This window comes from Salmo trutta, chromosome 7 (assembly GCF_901001165.1).
Source record: "Salmo trutta chromosome 7, fSalTru1.1, whole genome shotgun sequence".
In the NCBI taxonomy this organism is placed as follows: Eukaryota; Metazoa; Chordata; class Actinopteri; order Salmoniformes; family Salmonidae; genus Salmo; species Salmo trutta.
Window position 1 is genome coordinate 29376564 of NC_042963.1, and position 6000 is coordinate 29382563.

General features: G+C 42.6%; 1 protein-coding gene across 1 annotated transcript in view; it reads right to left on the reverse strand.

Moving 5' to 3' along the window:
* syt12 (synaptotagmin XII) overlaps window positions 1-5189 on the reverse strand; it is a 41945-nt gene extending 36756 nt beyond the window's left edge. The window contains exon 1 of the mRNA XM_029758528.1: window positions 4888-5189. The gene's annotated coding sequence lies outside the window, so the exon portion shown is untranslated. The remainder of the gene's footprint in view (window positions 1-4887) is intronic.
* Between the last annotated feature and the right edge of the window lie 811 nt (window positions 5190-6000).

Genomic DNA, 6000 nt, shown 5'->3' on the forward strand with positions numbered 1-6000 from the left:
TTCTCTGCGTGTGTGTGTGTGTGTGTGAGAGAGATTCTCTGCGTGTGTGTGTGTGTGTGTGAGAGAGAGATTCTCTGCGTGTGTGTGTGTGAGAGAGATTCTCTGCGTGTGTGTGTGTGTGAGAGAGAGATTCTCTGCGTGTGTGTGTGAGAGACTGTGTGTGTGTGTGTGTGTGTGTGTGTGTGTGTGTGTGTGTGTGTGTGTGTGTGTGTGTGTGTGTGTGTGTGTGTGTGTGTGAGAGAGAGACAGATAGACTGTGTGTGTGTGTGAGAGAGACTGTGTGTGTGTGTGTGTGTGAGAGAGAGATCGAGAGATAGACTGTGTGTGTATCCTGTTAGCACTTCTGCTGTGTTGGCTCTCATAAAGAGCATCATGATTGGCTCCTCTGTGTCTTTGCAGGGGAGACCACACAGCGCATGGGCAAACACACGCAGTACACACTAGTCAGTCAGCCCTTCTGTTAACTGGAGAGCCCTGGCACTATCAAAGACAATCTTCTGTCAACAACAAAAACTGCAGAGTGTGTGTGTACTAAATGTGTGCTTATCTGTACAAATGTAAAAGAACAGGACCTGGTGTGTTACCCCTACTGAAGAAAATGTGTACTACTTCCCTTTATTGGTCCTCTACGCTAAAACACCATTGATCAAATATAATGGATGCAGTGCTGCGAGCGAGAGAGAGAGAGACAGAGAGAGACAGAGAGAGAGAGAGACAGAGACAGAGAGAGAGAGAAGGGTGGGGATCAAAAAAGAGATAATGATCACAGCAAGTGTGCTTTTGTCAGCTTCTCTCTCTCTTCTTTCTTGCCAGAGGGGGAGAAGGGGAGAGGGAGATCAAGAAAGAGAGAACAATCACAGCAAGTGTGCTTTCGTCATCTTCTCTCGCTCTTCTTTCTCGCCGGCTTCGGTACAACTAATAAATCAACTTTGCTTTTAATCTCGCGCAATGAGTCATAATAAAAATGAACTGCATCGCTGCCACAGTGCCTGGGAAAAGAATAGCCTATCCTAGCGTGGCGGTTATTCCGGCTTGCCTCTGCCACGCCGCATTCGCTTCGGTTGCCAGATATAGGCTGGGTTTCTGTACAGCACTTTGAGATATCAGGTGATGTAAGAAGGGCTTTATAAATAAATTTGATTTTGATATAGTTTCCTTCGCCGGCACATTTGACAGCTTTTTCCCCTGTGCTTTTAACTAAAAGCAACAACGCGCCGCGGAGCCACCGAGAGCTAGCTGGCGCAGGGCTTTTGAAACGTCAGAGGATAGGAGAATCTTGAAACTGTGGCCTCCCCCTCACAGTGAATCACCAGCTCAAATCAATCAAGGTGAAAACACAACTCCCCTTCTTCCGCTGACACTTGCATCCCTTGAGACCTAGCAGGGAACACTATGGAAATGCAATCTATTATTATCGTTGGGGAACACTTTAGTTATTGCTTAAGCCCCAAACTGAAGCCAATAAGGACTGCCTATAGACCACATAGGTGCTATAGCTGCATAAACATCTATAACTACAGTGCCTTCAGAAAGTATTCATACCCCTTGACTTATTCCACATTTTGTTGTGTTACTGCCTGAATAAAACATTTATTCATCTACACACAATACCCCATAATGACAAAGTGAAAACATGTTTTTAGAAATGTTTACAAATGTATTGAAAATGAAATGCCGAAATATCTAATTTACATACACTACCATTCAAAAGTTTGGGGTCACTTAGAAATGTCCTTGTTTTTGAAAGAGAAGCACATTTTTGGTCCATTAAAATGACATCAAATTGATCAAAAATACAGTGTAGACATTGTTAATGTTGTAAATGACTATTGTAGCTGGAATGGCTGATTTTTAATGGAATATCTACATAGGCATACGGAGGCCCATTATAAGCAACCATCACTCCTGTGTTCCAATGGCACGTTGTGTTAGCTAATCCAAGTTGATCATTTTAAAAGGCTAATTGATCATTAGAAAACCTTTTTGCAATTATGTTAGCACAGCTGAAAACTGTTGTTATGATTAAAGAAGCAATAAAACTGGCCTTCTTTAGACTAGTTGAGTATCTGGAGCATCAGCATTTGTGGGTTTGATTACAGGCTCAAAATGTCGAGAAACAAAGAACTTTGTTCTGAAACTTGTCAGTCTATTCTTGTTCTGAGAAATGAAGGCTATTCCATGCGAGAAATTGCCAAGAAACTGAAGATCTCGTACAACGCTGTGTACTACTCCCTTCACAGAACAGCGCAAACTGGCTCTAACCAGAATAGAAAGAGGAGTGGGAGTCCCCGGTGCACAACTGAGCAAGAGGACAAATACATTAGTGTCTAGTTTGAGAAACAAACGCCTCAAGTCCTCAACTGGCAGCTTCATTAAATAGTACCCGCAAAACACCAGTCTCAATGTCAACAGTGAAGAGGCGACTCCGGGATGCTGGCCTTCTAGGCAGAGTTGCAAAGAAAAATATATATCTCAGACTGGCCAATAAAAAGAAAAGATGGGCAAAAGAACAAAGACACTGGACAGGGGCAGCTGTTGGTCTTTCGGGGTAAGTCTCTAAGAGCTTTGCACACCTGGGTTGTACAATTTTTGCACATTATTCTTTTTAAAATCCTTCAAACTCTGTCAAGTTGGTTGTTGATCATTGCTAGACAACCATTTTAAAGTCTTGCCATCAATTTTCAAGCCGATTTAAGTCAAAACTGTAACTAGGCCACTCAGGAACATTCAATGTCGTCTTGGTAAATAGCGCCAGTATATATTTGGCCTTGCGTTTTAGGTTATTGTCCCGCTGAAAGGTGAATTTGTCTCCCAGTATCTGTTTGAAAGCAGACTGAACCAGATTTTCTTCTAGGATTTTGCCCGTGCTTAGCTCTATTCCAAACATACCCATAACATGATGCAGCCACCACCATGCTTGAAAATATGAAGAGTGGTACTCAGTGATGTGTTGTGTTTGCCCCAAACATAACGCTTTGTATTCAGGACATGAAGTTCATTTAATTGCCACAGTGTTTGCAGTTTTACTTTAGTGTCTTAATGCAAACAGGATGCATGTTTTGGAATATTTTTATTCTGCACAGGCTTCCTTCTTTTTTACTAGCTACTCTGTCCAGCTTCAGCCCAGGAACAGAGAGCTTGGAACACATCATCATGGGAGTGTGTGGGTGTTAAATCAATGGTCGAGCAGACAGGAGTAGCAGGCCTATTCCCTGAGGCCCCAACAACCAATTCTGTAAAGGTCTCATACCAGAGCAAAGGCAAGGACAGGTTGTGACAATGTAAAAGTATATATTTTTTCCCAAGTGATTTTGATAAGCAGCTCCGAAGCCATTATTTCAGCAGTTTGAACAAAATTTAATAAACTCCAATCTTGTGCTGAAGAGCCCACGCACAGTCAATTTCTATAGGTTGTTAGGGAGTGGGTTGTTGGGTACAATAGATGATTCAAGTCTATTTTCTATCAACAAACAATCACAACTTTTCGGAATGGTAGCGTGGGATCATGCTCCGACCTAGACTGTGGTTCTGAACGAACGGCTTCCGTTGTGTCACTCGATTACTTCTCACAAACAGCCCCAAGGTTTGCCAAAGTATATCGTCTGGTCTTTGGCATCCCAACGCATATAGCGTAACTGGCAATATACGCCTAACCACCCGTGACCAGTGAGTACATGAAACATCCTCCATTCTTCCTTAACTAGCTTTAATGGTGTGCCTCCAGAATAAGTAAAAAAACGGGGAAAATATGCGTAGTCTTAATAAAACAATTTCCTCCACCAGAAATTGCCCTGCGGAGCATGTACCTCGAGAGCCCCTGAATTGTTAGATACTACTGCACTGTCGGAGCTAGGAACACAAGCATTTCGTCACAACTGCAATAACATCTGCTAAATATGTGTATGTGACCAATAACATCTGTTTTGATTTGATTTGCTAGTGTGGCTAATACATTGTGTCCAGCATTCAACCAATCAGGTTGCACCAGTCTGTTGTTTACCCCTGCTGCTGTAGACAACGCATTAGCCACCCTATCATGGTGTTGAGAAAATTAGTTTAAGACAGTATGACTATTTTTCAAAAAGGAATTTGGGCGGCCCCCCATTTAATCGCGTTAAGGAGGAAAACGATGCCTTTGCAGCCTGACAGGGGGATGTTTTACGTACAAACTGGTCAGGTAGAGGAAATAAACAATGTCAGGAAGAAGTACGCCCTCTAGGGGTTTTGGCACTACACAAACATAAGCTTTAATGTGAATGTTCGTTTGTGGCCTCAACACATAATATATATTTTCCATTACGAAAAAATATTGCAATCCGAGTGCAGTATAACTACAACTGAAGTTAGAGTGCAGTACACTACAAGTTATTCTGCAATTACCGAGACCAAATTACCACAGTCGACAGCAGTTACTGGACTTTTAATGCAGTTTCAAAACGGCAATCTTCTTTTGTTAGGATCAGTAGCCTATGTGGGCTATAGCATTTACAATATGTTGCTAGTGACCAGTCCAATTATGCTGTTACCCCCTCTACGCCATTATAATACTTATTCATAATGGTACTATATTTACATTGCATGGGCCAGCTTTATGGAGAAGCTGTCACTGTCTGCGATGCAAATCAATGTTTCGTCGATTGTTGCTTAGAGAATGGAATTACATTTGATCTACTCATAAAGGCATAATGCTATACAATTAATATAATTGTTCTTCTTATTGACAATAACAACTCAATCCATGCAGAACCAGAGGTTAGACATAATAAGGCAAAAAGTGTCTCCATACACTCGGCATATGGCGCTTCATAGAACAAGGGTTTGCATATTCGACCACAAAAACATTAAATAAAGTGGATTCATTTGATGAAAGACTAGCGTTGGTCTTACCTGGGAGTTTTATTTTGGTGCAAGGGGGAAGGGGGGTAAACTCCACCGCTCTCCCTTCAGTTTACTCGCCGCTCTCCATCGAAACGCACAGGTGCCTGTCTTTCCGCGGGAAACGTGATGGAGATTCACCCCTGTTCAGCGCATCCGCTCGATTGTATTGAATTGAAATCATTCAACGAGGGGCCTTCCCACTCGAGATGCATGCGATGCGAGGTCCTGATGAGACAGTCGCTACAGAAGCATTTCTATGGGAACGTTCCCCCCGACTGCAGAAGTAGCCTAGTCACACCCCTGCAATGCAACTTCCAGCACTTGACCAGAATACACCGGAGCGCTCAATACAAAGGATATAGATACCGCGTTATTTTCTTATGCAACGGACATAATTTCAGAAGCTCACGATACCATACACATGTATACACTGAGTATACAAAACATTAAGAACACCTGCTCTTTCCATGACAGACTGACCAGGTGAATCCAGGTTAAAGCTATGATCCCTTATTGATGTCACTTGTTAAATCACCTTCAATCATTGTGAATGAAGAGTAGGAGACAGTTTCAATAATTATTTTTAAGCCTTGAGACAATTGAGACATGGATTGTGTATGTGTGCCATTCAGAGGGTGAATGGGCATGACAAAATATTTAAGTGCCTTTGAATGGGTAGGTGCCAGGCACGGGTTTGTGTCAAAAACTGCAACAATGCTAGGTTTTTCACACTCAAAAGTTTCTGTGTGTATCAAGAATGGTCCACCACCCAAACGGCTTCCAGCCAACTTGACACAACTGTGGGAAGCATTGGAGTCAACGTGGGCCAGCATCCCCATTGAACGCTTTCGACATCTTGTAGAGTCCATGCCCGACGAATTGAGGCTGTTCTGAGGGCAAAAGGGGTGGGTGCAACTGAGTCCCATAGGATGGCGCACAATTGGCCCAACGTCGTCCGGGTTAGGCCATCATCGTAAATAAGAATTTGTTCTCAACTGACTTACCTAGTTAAATAAAGGTTAAATAAAAATGAAAAAACTCAATATCAGAAGGTGCTCCTAATGTTTGGTATACTCAGTCAGTGTATATCTCATCCTCTACTGCAGTATTTCCCAACTCCAG